Source organism: Lissotriton vulgaris, chromosome 6 (assembly GCF_964263255.1).
Source record: "Lissotriton vulgaris chromosome 6, aLisVul1.2, whole genome shotgun sequence".
NCBI classification, from domain to species: domain Eukaryota; kingdom Metazoa; phylum Chordata; class Amphibia; order Caudata; family Salamandridae; genus Lissotriton; species Lissotriton vulgaris.
In genome coordinates, this window is record NC_141694.1 from 541,568,485 (window position 1) to 541,591,893 (window position 23,409).

Consider the following 23,409-nt stretch of genomic DNA (forward strand, 5'->3'; position numbering starts at 1 on the left):
TCCCTAGCGACTCTCTATAACTGAACACCTCTAACTGAATAGAGAACTTGCGTGGTTCAAGAAAATAAAACAAGAATAAAAAGAACTGAGAACTCTGCAACCTCATATAATTTGATCTCAAAGAAATGGAGCACCTCAAACCATGAGCACGTATGTGGCTCCGCAACATATGCATCCTAAAAATCCAAACGGAAGAACTAATCTTCAGAAAATACACTTAGACAAATGGAGCGCCTCAAAAAATGAGCACCTATGTGGCTCCGCACAATATGCATACTAAAAATCCAAAATACACACTAGCATTGAACTCCTCAAAGTTCAAGTAATAAATGTAGACTCTGCACAACATGCACACTAGCATTGAACTCCTCAAAGTTCAAGCAATAAATGTAGATTCTGCACAACATGCACACTAGCATTGAACTCCTCAAAGTTCAAGCAATAAATGTAGATTCTGCACGACTCATCGCAATACACACTGGCATTGAACTCCTCAAAGTTCAAGCAATAAATATAGACTCACTGGCATTGAACTCCTCAAAGTTCAAGCCATAAATATAGACTCTGCAGGACTCATCGCAGTAAAAAGTGAACTCCTCTATTTAAAATAGAGCACTATTAAATCAGTGGTTCATCAAAAATACACAAAATTAAATCACAAGACCTACCTATAGTAGTTCCAAACGCTCCAACTTAGGATCATTAAAATTAATTTAAATTTTTGCATCTCAATTCAATTAACGTACTCCTATGGCTCAACTAATTAAAGCCAATTCTAGAAAGAATGAACACCTCAAATAAAAAAAAAATATACAGCATAAATAAATCTCAACACTTAATGAACACTTCAAATTAATTGAGCACATATGTGGTTCATTTCCATAAATAAAATCTAACATTGTCAGGACTCAGCATAACAAAACCTGACCATTAAATCGACATTTAAAGAAAACAGTATAAATAAATTAATTCATCAATTTCAGCACATAACAGTTCCATACAGCAAAAGTAAATAAGTAAATCACTTAGAACACAAACATGTACATAAATACATATATGTATGGCAAATGATAGAAAATAAGAAGCTAAAATAATAAAAGTAGTCACCGTTGTCATGCTAGACGTTGTGAGACTTGAAGAAATAAACAGTACCTTGTCTCTTTGAAATAAAACGAAAACATCCCAGAGACTTGTTGAATGCAGGGTTTCAAAAACAACATAGCGTGCCAGTCGCTGTGACACGATGGTGAAATACGATGGCAGACTCTCAGAAAGGCAAAGCATTAGGACGGAAACGCTGTAGGAATGAAAGCGGAAGGAATGCAGCACACAGCAAACATCACGCTGTCACGTCTTCGCCAGATGGCTCACGAAGAAAATGTGCTTGAACAAAGGCGGTGACTCATAGGCTGACATCACAGAAGTGAAGGCGGTGACTCATAGGCTGACATCACGGAAGTAGAACGCGAGGAGAGCTTCACTTCGCCAACTCCTCGAAGCCCTCAGAAGACGTCATCAAACAGCTTGAAGCAGGGGAAGGGCAAGGATCGCTGCAGACCAACCGACTACTCAACCGTCATCCCCAAACTGGACGGTGAGTGTCAGAGTTTTTAATAAAAGCGAGCGCGCTGGCACCAAATTACCTCTTAAACGCTGGTCTGATTATTTCCTTAATTTAACAAGATCAGATGCTTTAGTGTGGATAAAGGTCGCAGCGTGTACACAATACTTGCAGGCAGTTTTCTTTAATAAGTGCCGCTTATTTGTTTCACAACTACAATCCACTTTTAAATAGACTAGTAATCTGTCTCAATTATCTTCAAAGGCTATAGACAAAATGACAGCAGCCGCCTCAGACAAATTGCTGAAAGGTTCACATCTTTGCCCTTGATAATATAAATAGTCATTTTAAATTGGGCTCAGAACATCGTAGCACGAAGGATATTTAAGTTTTCCACTGTTTCACACTGACCCACAGTCATAACTTGAAATTTTGACGCTCTTGTTAATAAATCTGCCATTTTAAAATTCAATAAGCTACACAAAGTCCAACGCTTGAAACATACCTTTATAGATGTTTCCTGTAGGCTGTCAGATGTGACATGACACCGGTGGGGCATCAAAAGCGTTGCTTGTCTTCTTTTAAAAGCTTTACTTTCCATCTTTGTAGTTCCATTTTTCAAATGTAGTTCCTGCACACGTAGTTCTTTCTGCCTCGTCGCCATTATTGCATTCAAAAAGGTACTTATTTATGTAAGTAGATCCAGTAGACGTTGGTATACTTAAGTAGGTATTTATTGGTTAAAGTAGGTAATAAGGAAGGTAAGAAGGAGGCCCCACCGGGAGCAGCATCCAGCTGCTCAGCCCCTCTCATTCAACTGACCACACATTCAAACCATGCACACAGGAACATTCCAATGACATCACACACACAGGCTGAGCAGCAGGGAAAGAGATGATCAGGATATAACAGAGACCCATCTTAACAAGGCGGAAGGGGCGGCGCTACAGCGTAGGTGGAGAGGGCAGGTCTTTTGCACTTCGTACTCCGCGTATGCCAGGGGAGCGCTAATTTGGATCAGAGCTGGGGTTCCTTTTCAGGTTACGAAATCAGTGGTGGATCCGGAGGGTCGTTACGTGGCCATTTCGGGCACTCTGGGGGGGAGGGACCTAAACGTTTGCTGTGTTTATGCGCCCAATGTGGACCAGCTTGCCTTCCTTTCCAGGTTATCGGGCTCGTTGGCCCACTTCTTTTCCGGGCCCCTCCTGCTCGGCGGGGATTTCAATTCAGTAGTAGATGTGGAGAATGACCGCTCACATCCCCCCCTCCCTGACTCTCCGGTTCGCCGTGTGGCTAAAGATAGGAGGGACTGGCAGACGCACTGGGGTCTGAGGGATATCTGGAGGGCACAGCACCCCGACACTAGGGACTATTCCTACTTCTCAGGCTTGCACGAGTTACACGTCCGACTGGACGGGTTTCTGGGCTCGGCAGAATTGGTTTCAGCGGCGGTCCGGTCTGAATATTTGACCAGGACCATCTCAGATCATAACCCTCTCCTGCTGGACCTTCGCTGGTTTCCTGGGGTGCCTGCTGTGCCCACCTGGAAGTTGCGTCCCGAAATCTTAGAGGACATTGTATTCAAAGCGGACCTAGAAGATAAGATCTCGGAATACTTCGCGTCCAACGGGGGCACTACGGGTTCGAGGGTGCTGGAATGGGACGCTTTTAAGGTGGTGGTCAGGGGCTTCTGCATTTCCAAAAAGGTGGGCATGAGGCGGATCATCCTCGACGATTTAGATGTGGCTGATCGGAAACTCCGTGAGTTGGAACTCCGCCGCCCCGGGCGCCCTGAACTCCAAGAACGCACGGCAGCGGCGAAGGAGGCGGTAGCGGCGGAGGTCGAACGGCTGCGCTGTTTCGACTATAAGGCCTATACTGTTAGGTCCCTCGCAGAGGGGGATAGATCGAGCGCATTGCTGGCGTGGCTTGCTAATCCTACGCGCCAGACCTCTCTTACGACGTCCATGCGTACGGCGGATGGGACCGAAGTGCACACTCAGCCTGAGATTCTGAGCTGTTACCTGCACTACTATGAACGTTTGTACCGCAGTCGCTCTGCCAGAGACCCCGACCTGCTCGATGACTACCTGCGACCCCTAGAGCTGCCAGTGGTGGAGCCTGACGTTGCAAAAGCCCTGGGTTCCGACATTGAGCTGGGGGAGATTCGCAGCGCCATTAAAAAGATGGCGAGGAATAAGACCCCGGGACTGGACGGCCTTCCGGTTGAATTTTATGCCGCTTATGCTGATCTCCTAGCACCGAGGTTGCTGATAGTTTACAGAGAGGCGAAGCGGCTTGGTCGGCTCCCCGGCTCGATGTGCGAGGCCTTAGTGGTTCCCCTCCTCAAACCGGGAAGGGACTCGTCCGATCCGGCGTCCTACCGTCCTTTATCAATGTTGACGGTCGATTATAAAATACTGAGCAGCATCTTGGCATCGAGATTGCTGGGCCACATGAGCTCTCTGGTACATGAGGACCAGGCTGGATTCATCCCCAAGCGAAACACGACCATGAACATCCGTAGGCTGTTCCGCTTGCTGGGAGAACCGCTCGTGGACGCCCCATGCCCGGTAGTCCTCTCGGTAGATTTGGAGAAGGCTTTTGACAGCCTGGAATGGGACTACCTGCGCACTGTATTACTGCGATTCGGCCTCGGTGAGGGTTTCGTTAGATGGACCACGGTACTGTATGCCTCGGTGTCGGCCAGGGTACGGGCAGGCCCGCTGATCTCCTCGCAATACCCGGTGGAGAGAGGCACGAGACAGGGTTGTTCATTATCCCCGCTTCTCTTCGCGTTAGCGGTGGAGCCACTGGCACTGCTACTCCGGTCGGGGGCCCACTATAATGGCTTATGGACACCTTCGGGCCCACATTATATCTCGCTGTACGCTGATGACCTGTTGCTCTTCCTTGAGGACCCGGTTGCTGCCCTGAATGGAGCTGCGACGGCGCTCACGGCGTTTGGGGAGGTCTCGGGCCTTCGGGTGAATTGGGCTAAGACCTGTCTTTTCCCGGTTCGCAAGGGTACACCTAGCCCTGATATCAGTAGAGAGATTAGGTGGGAACCTGACTGCTTTAAGTACCTGGGGGTGTACGTCTACCATGAACCGTCTGACCTCCTGGATGGAAACATAGCTCGCAGCACTCGCGCGCTGCGTGGTAGCATGGACTTCTGGGCTACTCTACCGCTCTCGGTGGCAGGACGGATCGCTCTGCTTAAAATGGTGGCGCTCCCCCGGTTGCTGTATTATTTCCGGGCGCTGCCGATTTGGGTCCCGCCAGCCACATTTCGACTGTTACGGTCAATGGTGGTCGGATTCCTCTGGGGTTCGGGCCGCCGAAGAGTGGCCCTCAAGACCCTGAGGAGGCCGAAAGCTGAGGGTGGGCTTGCGGTGCCGGACTTTGAAAAGTATTACTTGGCAGCGCAGCTGCAGACTTTCACCCAGGAGGTCGCCAGGGAATTCCGAGGCCCAGAGGACAGGAGGGGCACAGGGATGGCTAGGCATGTTCTCTCCTTCATAGCGCTGCGACAGCGTTTGGCCTTGCAGGACTTGACGCTTGAAGAGAAGACCATTCGCTTGTGCTGGAACCGAGCCCACGCCCGGGGCCAGTTGAGGATACCGTATGCACCTGAAATACCTCTGGGCATGCTGACGGCCCTGCCTCATGGCGGTGATTGGTCACGATTAGCGGACTGGGAGGACGCGGGCCTACAGTTGGTGGGTGACCTTTACGAGGACGGGGCACTTTTGCCCTTTCAGGAGCTCATTGATCGCTTCGAGGTTCCTCGCGGCGATTTTCTTTTGCACTCGGCCCTGGTCCGAGCGATTCAGGCGCACTGGAAGCACGGGCAGGAGGAACCTCCTATATCTCCGGTGTGCCAGTACGTCATGATGTCTGCGGGAACGGTTAAGGCGGTCACTTGCCTATAAGGCAGACTGCTCAATGAGGGGTTGGCCCCCCTCACTACCTTAAGAACCAAATGGGAGGAAGACATAGGGAAGGAGATCCCGGAGACGACCTGGTCCCAACTCATGAGGCGGGCCTGGAAGGGCACGCGCCACGCCCGCTTTCAATTGGTCCACTACTATGTACTCCATAGGGCATACTTGACCCCGGCGAAGATCCAACAATATTTTGCCGCGGACTGCCCCAGGTGCCAGGCGCCTGCTGCAGACCTTCTCCACATGTTGTGGTCCTGCCCGGGTCTGTCCTCCTACTGGCTGGAAGTGGGGGATACCCTGGAGGAGGTAACGGGGAGATCCTTATCGGTTGATGCGGCAGTGGGGCTCTTGCACTGGTTCCCACATACCCCCAAAAATAAAATCACTAGTAAATTTATTGATTTGGGGCTTCTCCTTGCTAAACGGGAGGTGACCAGGAACTGGAAGGCACGGGTTGGTCCAACGGGGGCCCGATGGCACAGCGAACTCTTGAAATGGGCGGCGGGGGAAAGCACGCTGCGATACCAGTTAGCTAGGAGACAACACAACGAGAAGGCGCAGGAGGCAGCGCTAGAATGGGAGACATTAGTGCAGGCCCTCAGGGATTATTGCGCTCCCAGCGATTCCGAAAGTGAGGATGCAGCTCGCCCCGAGTCCCGATAGACGATTGCACTTTACATGTCTGTTGCTTTCATCGTGGGTCCTCTCACAGATCCTATTACGGCTGTTACCGTGCACTGATGGCGGGGTTGGGGGGGGGTTTGGTTTGGTTCATAGTGTTTTGAGGGGGGGGTTTTCTTTTGGCCTTTTTTGTAGGATGGTTTAGAAAAGCAGATGACGGATAGTGGATCATCCGGACCGGCTTCGACTTCCTGTTGAGTCCCCATTGGGTATCGCCGCCCGACCCTTGGGTTGTGGGCTGAATGGCTGTGTAATGGTTCATCCTGCTGGGGGACGGAGGAATGTATTCTACTACTTTTGATTGAACTTATAATGCTGGTCCGCTTTGTAAAAATTTACTGATTCCTGCAATAAAAATATATTTAAAAAAAAAAAATGATATCATCAGTGATGTGATCAGTAATGTCAAATGAGATGTCATCAGTGATGTCATCAGTGATGTCATTTGAGATGTCATCAGTGATGTCATTTGAGATGTCATCAGTGATGTCATCAGTGATGTCACTGACCATGTCATGAATGATGTAATATGTGACATCATCAGCAGTGGATTGCGGGTGCGCGATATATAGTTAGTGCAACTAACTATATATGGAATTTCAATGGTTTTGTGTGAGTAAAATAAGGTTTTGTAAATGCGAATTCCTAACTATATATGGTATATAACCTATGGTTTTTTCAGTGAATATATATATATAACTGGATGGCTAAGAAAGTTCTGAAAATAAACTGTAAGGAGAATGTGGTCTTGAAATTTGGAGACTAGTCCTGCTGGACGAGCAGGCTCCGGTCTGACCCGCTGGATTCTCTGTCTGCCCTCGTCCCCAGGGCAAAAAAACCTGTACAGCCTTTACAACTAAAATGCCTCATTTGATATCTAGACGTGACGGATGTGAGCCTCTTGGTATTTGCATCTCCATCTGTTTTGTATAAGATTCTACCATTTCATATGTATGACTACTAAACTACACTCATTGGTACCATTATTTTCTTACTTTGACTCCTTAGAACCCTATATCTGGGGTGTAGTGTAGTTCCTATTTTCCCTATAGGCCCTGCGTATTGGAATAACATAAACAGCAGTGTAAACGTCTTCTAGGTCTCTACTGACTATGTTAGACTTAATTTAGGTTTGCGCCAGCTAGCTCAGAGGTCACTGGAAACTTACTTGACTGAATAGGAAGTGATCAGCTTCCCTGTCTCAGACAAGAAGGGATTCAGCTTCCGACAACCGCATTAACATGACAACTTTGCTCCTCAGAATAAGAGTCAATCTCTAGAGTCGTGTGAAACAATAGACAGCTACTTCACTCAGTCAGTTGTGCAGAATTACTTTCACCAGTATGCAGAGAATAGAGAGACGGGCGTTTTCAATAAAAGGTATTACTTATTGAACAGTCTTCCTTCTCATGCAAGAGAAATGAATTGCCACAATTCCAAGACTTGTTATTATAAAAAGTGAGTACAGTAAAAGGAGTATTACGAAATGATACTGTAAAAGCATTGATATGGTTTCTTAGCCATACGATAGTTAAAATGAATAAAATATATACATTCATATATACATTTGGCTAATGTCCTCAACTGGTGCTTCTAACTACGCCTACCCCAATGTACCTGACCTAAGCATAATACGTGGGAGGGAGTACGTAAGTAGCAGTTTAAGTTTAAGTTGGTTTTGGCAAGAGTTTGCTTCAAGAATTCTCTCTAAGGGTTTAGTCAGCACCGTACCTCTGGAATAGAATGTTGGAGGTCTGGTATCTCCTCTCAGGACTCGATATTCCAGTCACCCGCAAGGGTAGGCTGGAAACGCTGGAGCTGGATTTTCTCGGCAGGAGAAAAGACAGCGTCTTTCTCAGCGCGTCAAGGAGGAGGGGCAGCGTCCGTGGGCTTCTCGCATCTGCTGGGCTTTCTGCAAGGGACAGCTGTTCTGCTCCAGTATTCACCACCACCGTCGTGTGTGCTTAAGGCAACGTTGGTATTATTTATACCTGAAAGGTGCCGAGTTTGACGTATGTTTTTGGACATAAGACGTCAATAAAGATGTCACTAAGAACTGGTCGTTCTTACAGTGCTCGCAGGAGTTCTATTAGTAATCAAAACAAAGCAAGCAGGGCTTTCCCCATTTTACCCATTTCAGGGGTGCAACAGGGTGTCCTTTGGACACCCTGGCACCCTTGAAATAGCGGAACATTAGCGATTAGCTATTACCGAATCGCAAATAAGGAATATGTAGGAATCGCTAATAACATTGCGATTCCTACATGCATCCCGTTTTGCGAGTCTTTAATAGCGATTCCTTAAAATTCGCTATTAAGGACTCGCAAAACATAACTTTGATGCATCTGCCAGGATATTCCTTATTAGCGATTAGCTATTACCGAATCGCTAATGTTCTGCTATTTCAAGGGTGCCAGGGTGTCCAAAGGACACCCTGTTGCACCCCTGAAATGGACCTGTGCACAAATGTTACACACACACATGCCCTAAGGGCATGTGTGTGTGCAACATGTAACTTTGAAAAATGCACAGAAGTGCATTTTTCAAAGTTTTAGTAAATTACCACGAAGGTCAACTTCATGGTAATTTGCTCCCCCTATTAGCGAAATCGCTATTTTTTTGGGTTTCATGCATTGCATTTAAGGAATCTCATTTTGGGATTCCTTAAATGCTAGAGCAATTTAAGGAATCGCTATTTAGAGATTCCTTAAATTGCGATTTCTGCATTTGGGATGATGCATCCCAAATGCAAAAATACCGGGAGCATCTGCCTGATCTTTCCCATTCATTCCTATGGGCCTTAAGGCCCATGGGAATGAATGGGAAAGCCATTCCTTATTAGCGATTAGCTATTACCGAATCGCAAATAAGGAATATGTAGGAATCTCTAATTACATTGCGATTCCTACATGCATCCCGTTTAGCGAGTGCTATTAAGGACTCGCAAAACATAACTTTGATGCATCTGCCAGTGTATTGGGTGGTAAATAACGAATTCTTAGAGGCCTCTAGCACTGTCAAAAGTGCTACCTACATTAGAATTTACAGATTCGGTATTTTTACCGAGTCTGTATTTACCGATTCAGTAATTTTACTGATACAGAATCGGTAAAAATACAGAATCTGTAAATAAATGCCTCCTAAATAGGAAAAGGCATTTACCGACCGGTAAATGCCTACCTACATCGGGCCCTAAGTAATGTGCAGTCTCGGATTCAACCTCACCCTTCCAACAATATAATTCCTGAAGCATATTATGCTAGAGAAGTCCCAGCACATGTGACCATGTAGGCTCATTACCTTTAGCACTAACCTCATGGTACAGAGTGAAAGACCATTTTTTTTTGGGGGGGGGGGGGAGATTTTTATTTTTTCAATAGCAGTGCAGTATAAAAACCGTACACATAATGTTTCAGCTAAATACAGTATTGCAGTACATAAAAGCACAATCAATATTTTTAATTCACATCTCGCCAGCATTACTTTTTTTGGGGATCTAAGCCCCAATTGCAATTTACATGTATACCGTTGTCATTCTGAGTCCGAATTCTCATCGTCTTGCTCGGGTGGTGGTTCGCATAGGCCCCATCTGAAGCTATTCCATGCCCCCCAGATTTTACTCCACTTTTGGGGGCACCCCCGATTAATGAACACTGTTCTTTCAGCTAGCACAACCGCATCCATGTCCCTTCCCTATGTAGTAAGCGTTGGCACCTCCGCTGCCCCCCATTTCTGGGCCACATTCCGCTTAGCAATCATAATCCCCAGTGTAGCCCAGCTCTGTGTCTGACGAGTGAAGTCATTTGGTTCCCATATATTTAGCAAACATCGTCTGGGCTCCGGCACTATTGATACCCCCGCCGACTGTGACGTTGTCCTCATCACCCGAGCCCAGTATTCCTTGATTTTGGGACATTCCCATAGTGAATGGAAAAAGGTCCCTTCATCCTCGCATCTGCACGGACAGAAGGGGTGTGCTGCTCTACCTATTCTGTGTAAGGTCTGCCTGGTATAATATGATCGATGTAAAATTTGAAACTACTCCAGTCTGAGCCGTGAGGGTATGCCCACCTCCCATGGAGAAGCCAGCGATTCCTGCCATTCCGAGTCGTCAAACTCGCCTATATCATGAGACCACTTATCTCGTTGGGGTCCCGTCGAGTGTGGTAGATTGTTAACTAGTTTGCGGTATGTGAGTGATGTTGCCTTCTTTTGCTTGAGTTCTGTCAACAATCTATCCTCCATAGGGGATGCCTCCGGGACCTCCGTGCTGGGCGGGAGTGCTGACATTAAGGCGTGTCTGATCTGTGTGTATCAAAACAGCTCTGTTGGCACCAGTGCATATTGTTGTTGAAGGGGCTCAAATGTAACTATTTCACCATTGTGCCTCATGTCGCCCACCGTAGAGATAAAAATATCGTCCCATCTATCAAAGCCCTTACGGTTTCTAAGTCTACCTAGGCGCTTTATGTCCCATAACGGATAAGCTGGGTCAGAGTCCCTCGCCAACCCAGTTTGGCCTGGGCGGCGTGCCAAATGAGCACGGTGTGCATTAGAGGTCCAATGAGTGCTGTGGTTTTGTCATAGAGGAGGGCGAGCATTCCGTTTATGCCCATATATTTCCCTTTCTGCCTTAAATGCTGGGTCGGACTGCGGAGCATGCAGCCACTGGTTTGATTACCTTTAATTGAGCCACCCAGTAATAGAGTTGGATGTTTGGAAGCGCTATCCCCCCATCATAACAGCCTCTCACGAACTTGGATTGTGCGATATGTTCTGGTTTGTTGCCCCACAGAAGGCTGGTGACCTGTGCCGCTATTGTCCGGAAGTACCCGGGTGACACCTGGAACGGCGTATTCTCCAGTACATATAAGAAGCGATGTAGGGACATCATCATAAAAAGTGCTGCTTTCCCTAGCAGAGTCAGCGGCAGGGTACCCAGTGGCGTACATCTCTTTTGAGGTAGTCTAACGATGGCTGCAAATTGTGTTTAAAGAATTGCGCTGAGTCAGTAGTGACATATATGCCCAGATATTTAAATGCGATTCAGAAAAGGGGGGTGGTGATGAACAGAGTGTCTGAATTGAGCAGACCACTCTTACCCAGTCCAAAGATCAGGGCTTGATCCATCACCGTTATTTATCTCACTGCCCCATCCCAGCTCAGAACCTGGCTATATGCAAATCAGTCTGTCCCTGGCCCAGTGCATCATGGGAACAGGGCAGACTAAACTACCAAGCCAATTCTTCACCAGAAAGGAGACAAGCTACCGGGGACCGGTTTCTGGCATTTCAGCCGTCTTCGGCCCGGCTTGCTTGAATCCTGATGGAGCAGTGAGAAAGGGACTCATGTCTGAGTATACCCTGCCACACCTATAGTGGCCAAAAACGATTCAGAAAAGGGGGTGGTTATGAACAGAGTGTCTGAATTGAGCAGACCACTCTTACCTAGTCCAAAGATCAGGGCTTGATCCATCACCGTTATTTATCTCACTGCCCCATCCCAGCTCAGAACCTGGCTATATGCAAATCAGTCTGTCCCTGGCCCAGTGCATCATGGGAACAGGGCAGACTAAACTACCAAGCCAATTCTTCACCAGAAAGGAGACAAGCTACCGCGGACCGGTTTCTGGCATTTCAGCCGTCTTCGGCCCGGCTTGCTTGAATCCTGATGGAGCAGTGAGAAAGGGACTCATGTCTGAGTATACCCTGCCACACCTATAGTGGCCAAAAACGATTCAGAAAAGGGGGGTGGTGATGAACAGAGTGTCTGAATTGAGCAGACCACTCTTACCCAGTCCAAAGATCAGGGCTTGATCCATCACCGTTATTTATCTCACTGCCCCATCCCAGCTCAGAACCTGGCTATATGCAAATCAGTCTGTCCCTGGCCCAGTGCATCATGGGAACAGGGCAGACTAAACTACCAAGCCAATTCTTCACCAGAAAGGAGACAAGCTACCGGGGACCGGTTTCTGGCATTTCAGCTGTCTTCGGCCCGGCTTGCTTGAATCCTGATGGAGCAGTGAGAAAGGGACTCATGTCTGAGTATACCCTGCCACACCTATAGTGGCCAAAAACGATTCAGAAAAGGGGGGTGGTGATGAACAGAGTGTCTGAATTGAGCAGACCACTCTTACCCAGTCCAAAGATCAGGGCTTGATCATTCACCGTTATTTATCTCACTGCCCCATCCCAGCTCAGAACCTGGCTATATGCAAATCAGTCTGTCCCTGGCCCAGTGCATCATGGGAACAGGGCAGACTAAACTACCAAGCCAATTCTTCACCAGAAAGGAGACAAGCTACCGGGGACCGGTTTCTGGCATTTCAGCCGTCTTCGGCCCGGCTTGCTTGAATACTGATGGAGCAGTGAGAAAGGGACTGGGATGGTGCAGTGAGCTGAAAAACGGTGATGGATCAAGCCCTGATCTTTGGACAGGGTAAGAGTGGTCTGCTTAATTCAGACACTCTGTTCATCACCACCCCCTTTTCTGAATCATTTTTGTCCACCATAAGCGTGGAAGGGTATACTAAGATGTGAGTCCCTAGCTCATTGCACCATCAGGATTCAAGCAAGCCGGGCCGAAGACGGCTGAAATGCCAGAAACCGGTCCCCGGTAGCTTGTTTCCTTCCCAGTATAAGAATTGGCTTGGTAGTTTGGTCTGCCCTGTTCCCATGATGCACTGGGCCAGGGTCAGACTAATTTGCATATAGCCAAGTTCTGAGCTGGGATGGTGCAGTGAGCTGAAAAACGGTGATGGATCAAGCCCTGATCTTTGGACAGGGTAAGAGTGGTCTGCTTAATTCAGACACTCTGTTCATCACCACCCCCTTTTCTGAATCATTTTTGTCCACCATAAGCGTGGAAGGGTATACTCAGATGTGAGTCCCTAGCTCATTGCACCATCAGGATTCAAGCAAGCCGGGCCGAAGATGGCTGAAATGCCAGAAACCGGTCCCCGGTAGCTTGTTTCCTTCCCAGTATAAGAATTGGCTTGGTAGTTTGGTCTGCCCTGTTCCCATGATGCACTGGGCCAGGGTCAGCCTAATTTGCATATAGCCAAGTTCTGAGCTGGGATGGTGCAGTGAGCTGAAAAACGGTGATGGATCAAGCCCTGATCTTTGGACAGGGTAAGAGTGGTCTGCTTAATTCAGACACTCTGTTCATCACCACCCCCTTTTCTGAATCAGATATTTAAATGCATCCTCCGAAATCCGAAGCGGGAAGTCCGCGGGGAGTTGCGGTGGAGGGCTATGCAGCACATAAAATACTGATGACATGACGATTTTAAGCCATTTACCCAGATACATGTCCCACCTTTCAGATTTAGGTCCTAACACTATGTTGCCCTTTCAGTAACATAATTAATGCCCTATGTATCACTTATAACATTATGAGCAGCTGTGACTAAAATGTGGTTATTTTTATATACTTTATTAGCTGACTTATTGAGAAGTCTGTCCGGCAGCATGCACCGTGTCTATGCAAATACACTTAAATGACCATATCCTTGACATCCCAAACAAATCTTCTACCAAGCTCGTCAAACCGCTTTATACCCATTTTAGGTCGCTTTATGGCTCCCAAATTATCTGTAACAAATGAAAAAGTGCAAAGGTGTGGATGTGCCGTGAACTTTTCTACCTTCACAAAGTCGCATTACAGTGCAGGCATTTTGGCATTGGGTGATAGGCCCATGACTGAGGTCCAGACAACAGGCTTTTTTTTCCTAGCCGAAGAAGCATGTTATCAGCCTACCTGTTTCATTACCGAAGGCTGTGGCATCCTTTGAAAGGTGTATGTGTGCACGTGCTTTACGCTTTACATCCCGTCCACTTTCACACACAGAATGACAAACCGCTGGCCTGGGTAGACATTGTTTGATGTTTGTAGTGTGCTCCATGAACATGTCAGGGATGGGCCTTTGTCTTTGTTACTTCAAAGGAGCTTCCCAAAAGGAGGAAGGTGAAGGGGAACACAGCACCCTGGCTCTCCAGGCAGCCACTGAGAGGCTGAACTGTAGTCATCAGCACCCATCATGTAAAGTGGAGGAGGTTGAGAGTACAGTACAACTTGCTATCATGGCCCTCATTGTCTTTCAATGGTGATAGGTGTCACATGCATCAGAGAGCACCCACTCAACGTCATTGTGTGCTGTGTATCAGAAGCAAGCAAGATCCCACTAGGGATTGCTGTTCTACTATACATGCCCCACCTCTGACAGTCGATAATTGTGCTCATACTGGGAACAGTTTTCGAGTGTCAAACTGATCTCACTTGGACACTATCACATTGCCTCTGAGTTTGTCATCATGTCAGGGCTTAGAAAGAAACCCATAGCATGTAACCTTGGAAGATGGCAAGAGACAAATGATGATTTGTAAGTGTTTTTGGCTTTTGTCAAGCTCTGTATCCATGAATGCAGTGTGGGAGCATCAAGTGGGATACTAATCATAACAATTTATATAGCGCACAATACAAACTGAATTGTTTTGTGGCACCTAATGACGTGTTTATTAACACTCAACTAACCTTGTGTGCCAGCCTTGCAACAAAGAACTTTGATTTCCAACTTACTAAGATACATTCTTATCCCTTGTAGAATACATGCAGCTGCTTGCAGTTGGTGTATAACTCACTAAGCCAATTTACCTTGAGTGTAATTTGTGACTGACAGGTTGCACAGTATTTCTTCAACATGCTCAGAAGGGAATTATTCATTTGGGAAAGGTGGTACCCTTTCCAGCATAATAAACATACCCTAATTAGGTTTTAACACATTTCTAAGGCAAACCCAATTCAACCCCCAGTAGCTGTGGCATGTGCTGCAGAATATGCCCAAAAGACATGCTTGTTATGTTCAAGCAGTACCAACAATTTTGAAGTCAAGTAATCAATATATTAACATTTTGAAACCAATTTAGTCAAAGAGAGACAAATGTAAAAATTAGCAAAAGTCACCAAAATTCTCAATATCGGAAAAGGAGGGCCGAAGACAGGTTTGAAGACAAAAGACGCTAAAGACACAGCACCAATAAAAAATGTAATTTAGTGGTTGTAGAAAATCAAAAAATGTTCTCTATATCTGATTGCATATTTCAAAATGTTGCTAGTTGCTTATGTTAAACAATGTATTCAATGTCCTTCTCTTCTGATTTCATAGGTGATGCGTAATTTGCCAATGTGTGTTAATGAGGGTGGGAGTGGTGATATGAGGGGACAGTGTGTGGCATGCACAGTGGTAGTGTGTATGCCTTCATTATGCATAATTACATAAGTGAAAACATATTGGCATACTATGCCTACATTTGAGGTTCAAATGGAGTACTTGCCATATACTAAGTATGCAGACACCTAGGTAGCATATATTAGTACAGTGTCTGCAAGGTTGGTGTGTCTCCTGCTCCTAATACTGTGTACAATATTTTCAAACATAACATGACAATGGGTGGGTTGTGGCAATATCTATTTGTGGTACCTGGTTGTTTCATATGAATGTGTAGTATTTGGTAAATGCATATACAGGGATAGAGAGTAGTCTCATATTAGGTGTCTTTTTTATTCAAACTACTGTTTTATTTCAAGTCTGATTATATATTGCTAAAAATATAAACTAGTTATTGTGTGTTTGCATTATGTGTTGGGCAGACCAGCTACATTTAAAAAACATGTGCATTACCTTACAGGTTTGAGGCGCGGTAGTAAAATTGTGTTAGATGAGTATTTTGTATGAGTAGCTTATGTGAAGAAGGTGGACAGAAAGTGACAAAACGAAATTGCTCAAATATATGCTTTGGTGTGCATGAGCATCGGTTTAGTGACATTAGTAGTTAGCATAGTGAATTTTTAAAAAGTTTTAAAAGCTGTACTTATCTTATTTATTTTTGCATTGTGTTAGTTTTCTTCACCACTGCATGATAGAGTCCCAGAGTTTTCAATAGCAGGGACATGGTAATTGAGGTGATGTTGTGGGTGTTATGTGCTGGGTTAGGCTATTTTTTGTTTTTTTTACACCAACACTGTTGTGGAGGTTTAACCTCCATGTTTCGGTCAATGGAAATGATACTCTCAATATGGTGAAGGGGGTACTGACTATCTTTTGGTCTGTCTGTCTTGTTTAGGATAAGCTGCTGTCAACAGAGTAAGGAAAAAGTGATGGAGGTGGCAGACTTTTATCCGTCAAACACTAACATTCTAAAAGAGGGAAACCGCATCCTGTAGTCGCTGACAGTTTTCTGATGGCCCTTGTGCCTTCATCAAACTTTCCATTATAGAAGCCAGCAAGGGTTCCTGGATGTCGGCTACATCATCATCAAGCCCTCGCTGAAGTGTTTTGTTTTAGAGCTAAAATCTCAGAGCGGGACAACGGTAAATTCCCACAGTCGTGGCCGGCATGGCTTACGGGGCAGAGAGGGCGGGCACGGGGCAGACAGCCTTCCTCCATTAAGCCACTCACAATGCTCCAGTGGAGCATTGTGATTAGTCGGGACGTCGCCCAGCCAGTGGCTGTAGGGAATTGCATGTTCTCCGTGCCAGCAGCAATGCAGCTTGCATGGAGAAGTGCACAGTATGCATGACTGGTGCATGACTGGTTTGGACAGCCTGAGAGGTCCAACAAAACCAGTCATGCATACTCAGGAGTGGGCAAACCACTTCTGCCTTGCCCGGGCAGCTCACCCACACGCCTGCAATCCAGGAAGAAACATGAAATGGTAATAACCAAAAGTTATTACCATTTTATATTTTGTCTTTCTCGCACTGCGAGAAAGCAGTGGGGTGATGCTCCTCTGCCATAGTTGAGGAGCAGCTCCTGGATTTCATAGCTGTTGAGGTTTTTTCCACCAACCCTGGCCCAAGGTTTTACTTTCTCATTTTTGATTCTCAAAATTCACTTGCGTGCATGGCTGGAAGCTGTAGCAAGGCAGGATTCCCTGAGAATATATTGTATTTATTAATGCTGCACATCCAAAGCATTACGGATCCAAATATTCATTGAATTTAGCTATTCTCTAAATTCAATGGGGTAGGATTCCTTTTGCGAATCCTTTAAATCAGGTGACGATGTTGAGATGAAATCCTACGTGTGAAACCAGGCCACCATCTCAGTTCTCCCATTTGCAGGGTGCAAGTGTTGTAACCTCTGGCTCTTAAAGTATTAGGGTTTTCAGAAGCAAATAGTATTTACTGGACATGTTTCTTGATCCTGCACCTACATAGATCTTAGTATTTTCACAGAAAAAGAGCAGGACTTCAGCTAACATGTTTACCCTGTGTGGCAAATGTGCCTAGGGTGTATTCATGGCTGTGAATTATTTACATACAGTTTGTATATTGTCTCACTGTAGACCATTGTTCATCCCATCCTCCTTTTGTCTTTTTTCTTCATTTTGTTTTGTACAACAGGGCATTTCAATTCATTATCAAGGTATTTAAACCTCTGTCTTTGTTTTGACAACAGATTGCAGTGCCTGCATTAAAGACTATAAAAGCATTGTCCCCATGCATTCCTACGTCAGTTTGCTGGGTTCCACTACACTGATTTGTTTCGTTAAGTACTGCTCTTGTAAATGTATATTAGTATTTTACTTAATGCGTGTAAATTATTTATAGCTTCAGTTCAACCCTTTCTCCACTCCTGTATCATGTCAACTCAAAAGACAAACAAATCTTCTCATTTAGGACTCACATCTCCTATGGATTTACTGTGTCCCCCTCAGCTGAGCGTTCTTCAGAGAGAAGTGGAGAGCAATAACATAGGGCAAACTTACTATGCAACTGCTAAGAAGGCCCTGTTACCATGTGAATGCTTTATATGTTTAACAAGTGTGGCATGAGATCTATGTGTTTTATAATTAAACATGATTCTGTAGTGTAGTTCCTATATTCCCAATAGGCTCTGCGCATTGGAATAACATAAACGATATCTTAGACGTAGGACTGAGGTCGACTAGGTCTCTATTGAATATGTTAGACTTAATTGTGTGTGCCAGCTAGCTCAGAGGTAACTAGAAACTTTCTCGAGTAAACAAGAAGGCGTTTAGCTTTCCTGAATAGACAAGAAGGTATTAGCTTCTGACAACCATATCACATGACAACTTTGTTCCCCCTGCAATAAGGAATATATCTCTAGAGTCGCTGAAACAATAGATAGCTATTTTACTCAGTCAATCCTGCATGCTTCGTTTTACCAGAGATGCAGAGAAATAGAGAGACGGGCGTTTTCAATAAAAGGGTTATTTATTGAGCAGTCTTCTTTCTCATGCAAGAGAAATGAATTGCCACAATTGCAATACTTGTCATAAAGTAAAGTGCGTACAGTAAAAGGAGCATTCTGAAATAATACTGTAAAAGCATTTATATGGTTTCTAAGCCATATGATACTTAAAATGGATAAAATACATACAACAATAAAATAATGACTAAACGTACTCAACTGGTGTTTCTAAGATACGCCTACCCCAGTGTACCTAACCTAAGCCTAGTACAGGGAAGGAGTAGATGAGTTACAGTTTTTGACAAGAATCTGAATCAAGAATTCTCTATGGGTCTAATCAGCTCCGTACCTTAGGTATAGAATGAAGGAGGTCTTGTATCTCTCTCTCAGGACTGGGTCTCCCAGAAACCCGCAAGGGGGACCAGAAAACACTGGAGCTGGATTTCTCGGCACGAGAAAAGACAGCGTCTTTCTCAGTGCGTCAGCAGGGAGGGTCAGCTTCCTTCGGCACTCGGTTGGACATAAGACGTCACTAAGAACTGGCAGTTGTTTCAGGACTCTCAGTAGTTCTAGGACAAATCAAAACAGAAGCAGGGGAAATTCCCGGGCTGCTGGAGGCTTGGTTTGTTTAAGAACGTGTTGTACTTTCTAAGAGTCTATGGGAGTAGCCTTGCCGTATTTGGACTGCGTTGGCTATGACTTAATATGGATATGATTCTTATGCCTTTATAAGGATATGATTTATTATAACCACACAAGGGCATAAATCGGGAATATCTAATTAGGGTCCTAGATACAGTCACAACAATTCCTTGAAATCTTATGTACGTTCTAGCTATCTCCTCTATATATAAGTACCACCTGGAGATGGGCCATTCCTACCTTGCATAGCACTATGTATTGCTGGATTTCGACCCAAACTCACTCAAAATGTTGTGCTTCCTAGACATAGTTTAGGAAACCATTTTAATGCCATATATATCTACTCCACTCCTGATGGTGTACACCTCATATAGACCTGGGTTCACACCACAGGCCACCAGCTTTCCCTGCACCACTTGACTTCAACATCTTTATAGCTATCTGTCACCCCCTAGAGCCAGTCCTTCAATACATGGATCCCACAACCCCATTCTGGGCACCACCCTGATAGTGCTACAATGTGCCACTCACTTTGTATTTTTTTTTTTTTTTTATTTTTTTTATCAATTTATAGGGCGCAACAGCTACCCAAAAAGGGTTTCCCGGCGCCTAGACACAGCTAGATTGAGGGCAGAGAAAGGGAGGTGACTGTTAAGTGGTTATTGTTCATACAGCCAGGTCTTTACAAGCTTTCTGAACCTACAGTAGTTTTCTTCCTTCCGGATACAGGGGGGAAGCGAGTTCCAAAGGGAGGGTCCCAGATAGGCAAAAGATCTGCCACCTGTTCTTGCTCGTTTAAACCTTGGTATGCAGAAACAGGCTGCTGTCTGTGACCGGAGGTTTCTCTTGGGCGTATAGAGGCAGGCAAGAGATTGGAGATATTTTGGTGCTGTTCCTGCTTTTATTCTGAACATGTAATTCAGGGCCTTGAAACGGATTCTGCTCTCGATCCTGAGCCAATGAAGATTCCGACGATGGTTCGAGACTCCGGCGTTCTTCGGGATATTGCAGAGGAGTCTGACCGCAGCGTTTTGCGCTACCTGTAATCGTCCGATCACAGATTTGTTAGCGCCCAAATAGAGAATGTTGCCGTAGTCAAGCCTTGATGTAATAAGGGCATTGACTACGGTCTTTTGCGTTGACACTGGCAACATCCACAGGATCTTCCTCAGCCATTTAGCTATGGTGAGACAAAGGCCGGTTACTTTACTGGCCTGTTTGTTCATGGATAAGGCGTTGTCCAGTATAAAGCCCAGATTACGAGCGTGGGACACCGGGGTAGGAAAAGCGCCCATCTGATCCGGCCAATGTACGGGATTCCAGAGATCTTGATCTTTTCCCAAAATCAGTATTTCCGTCTTGTCGCCGTTAAGTTTTAACTGGTTTGTTGTCATCCAGTTCAAAATTTTTGATAGTCCTTCCTTAAGTAACGAAGGGGAGTGGGGACAAGATTCAGATAGGGAAAAGATGATTTGGGTGTCATCGGCGTAGTTCATAAGCGTTAGACCTAACTTTTCAACAAGATCGGCCAGAGGTTTGAGATAAATATTGAAAAATAGAGGGCTTAGGATGGACCCCTGAGGCACTCCATGTGATGCAGGTAGGGTGTCTGACACGGCTTGTGCAGATGCGATCTGAAAGGTTCTATTTGCCAGGAAAGATTTGATCCAATCCAGAGCCTTTCCTCTTACACCATTAGTATATAGCTCTTTGATAAGCGTTTCATGGGAGATGGTGTCGAACGCCGCACTTAGGTCCAATAACACGAGTGCGACCGTCTGGCCTTGGTCAAGAAGTTTTCTGATGTGTTCAGTGACACCTAGCAGGGCGGTTTCAGTCGAGAAACCAGCCCTGAAGCCAGATTGCGAAGAATGGAGTAGGGAATTTTCTTCTGCAAAAGTGGCTAAAGTAGAGTGTACGTGTCTCTCTAGACATTTAGAAAAAGCTGGGAGCAGAGATATGGGTCTATAATTGGCCAGTATTTCTGGGTTAGCAGTTGGCTTTTTCAGAAGGGGTGTCACCATGGCATGCTTCCATAAGGCTGGGACAGTGGCGAGGTCGAGGGATGAGTTTAGGAGGTGAGCAATGATTTCCAAAGAATGGTCATCCCATTTTTTAATGATTTTAATAGGGATGGGGTCCCTAGGGGAACCGGATTTCACAGTTTTTAGGATTCCTTTCAATTTATCTATTGAAAGAGCAGGCCAGGATTCCAGTAGATTTTCACCCGGAGGAGTGGGTTGAGTCAGTATTGAGTCAGAAAGAGGGGGAAGTTCTGGATCAGAATGTTTAGTCTTAATGTCTGAGATAATTTTATCGATTTTCTCAGTGAAGAAGCATGCTAACGCCTGGCACTGTTGTGTGCTTAGTGGGGGTGCAGCAGCTGTGGTATGTGCGCCCGCCAGTTCCTTGACTTTGGAAAAGAGAGTTTTTGGCATGTTAGTTGCTTCGATAATTGTTTTTGAGACAAAAGCAGCTCTTGCTTTTGTGCAGGCAGCGTGATAATGATTCCTGGCTTCTTGATAGCTTCTTTTAGCATTGGGGTCGTAATTTTTGCGCCATTTGCGTTCTAGTACTTTGCATTTTGATTTTTCAATTTTAAGGTTATCATTAAACCATGGGGCCGGAGGGCGATGCCTACTCCCTTTGGTGCAAGTAGAAGGCAGACATTTGTTAGCTGCATTACTTAGCCAGTTATGTGTTTCAGTTGCTACGCAGTCCATGTTGGAGTTGAGGCTTGGAGGGTTTTGTTTTAGTGCCGCATTTAATGCATCAATGTCTACTGACTTCCAATTTTTTCTGTATGAGGCGTCAGTGTTTTGTTCCAAACTGGGGGAGGGTGGAAAAGTAATGCTAAAATTAATAAGATGGTGGTCTGACCAGCCGGAAGGCAAGGTGGCAATGCACGTAAGTTCCCTGATGTTGGATATCATGGGGTCCAACAGGTGGCCCGCTATATGAGTAGGGCTAGAATTTATTATGGACAAATTTAGTGCCGCTAGGTCTTCCAACAGATTAGAGCATGAGGGGATGGTGGGATCTTCTAGGTGCAAGTTTAAATCACCCAGCAAAGAAAAATTGCTTGATGACATATAGTAGGGAGTAATAAGATTGGCAAAATTGGATACCCATTGAGAAGAGTTGCCTGGTGGTCGATAAATCAGAAGGCCTGACATTGTAATTGTATCTCTTGTTAACTCTTCCATTGCCTAGATCTTCGATTACTAACACCTGGCATGTTTCTTTGGAACAGTCCACCAGTATTTCCTGCCTCTCAACGTTAGTCTTGTGTCAGATTGCACTCATCTCATAAAACTTTACAGGGTCTCCATAATTTGTGAACCCTAACAGCTGCCCCATATGCTGTGTCGGTTGCTCCACTCAATAGCACTGACATGCTACAAAGCTCTCACCTTTCTTCCTTGTTTCACTCATCTCATAGCTGTTGCCTCATAAATCATGCCATGTGGACTATATTCTGTGACACTTAATCTACGTTACATGCCTTCACCTCATGTCCCTTGGGACTAATCTAATGGCCAACACCACACATTTCAATATGGGTGCTGCATAATCACCCTTTATATCTTGACAACTCCCCCAAGATATTGATAATAACATACCCTCATAACATCACCCTCTATATCATGAGTCAATCCTTAAAACAGAATTAATAGAGCGCTCTAATCATTGGAGAGGGTTTCCAAACACTGAGAGCATAGCTGTTAAGGGGCTTAGGTGAACAGACAGGTCTTGAGTGCTTTCTTTAATTCCAGAAGAGAGGATGAGGTCCGTAGGTGAAGGGGGTGGTCATTCCAGGATTTCTCCGAGAGGTAGGAGAAGGAGCGTCCTCCACTGTTGCTTTATTGGATCCACAGGATGTGTGTGTGAGAGAGGGACGGGGAGCGCAGGTGTCTGGAGGGGTGGTAGAAGTTCAGGCGGTGGTTGATGTATGCTGGCTCTTGATTGTGAAGGACCTTTCAGGTGTGGATCAGCATTTTAAATTGACATCTCTTCTGAATGGGGAGCCCCAGTGTAGCTTCTTGAGGTCGGTGCTGGTGTATCCATTTGAGGAGGTCGAGGATGAGTGAATGCTAAATTCTGCTTGGTCTGTAGTTCGTTCAGGAGATATGAGGTGATTCCTATTTAGAGTGTGTTGCTGTAATCCAGCCAGTTGGTGACTAGGGCTTGAGTGACGGTATGTCTGGTGTTGACGGGGAGTCATTTGAAGATCTTATGCAAAGGGTGAGGAAGCAGGCGGAGACACTGCGTTGATCTGGTGAGCTTGCTGTCCAGAATGATGCGAGCATGGTCTCTCAAAGTGGATGCCAGTCCAAGTTCGATAGGCCACCAGGAGTCAT

At 45.6% G+C, this 23,409-nt stretch overlaps 1 protein-coding gene across 1 annotated transcript in view; it reads left to right on the forward strand.

The window, feature by feature from the left end:
• The window catches only part of LOC147707531 (dynein axonemal heavy chain 5-like), a 1,425,553-nt gene that overhangs the window by 1,066,006 nt on the left and 336,138 nt on the right, over positions 1–23,409 (forward strand). The window lies entirely within an intron of this gene.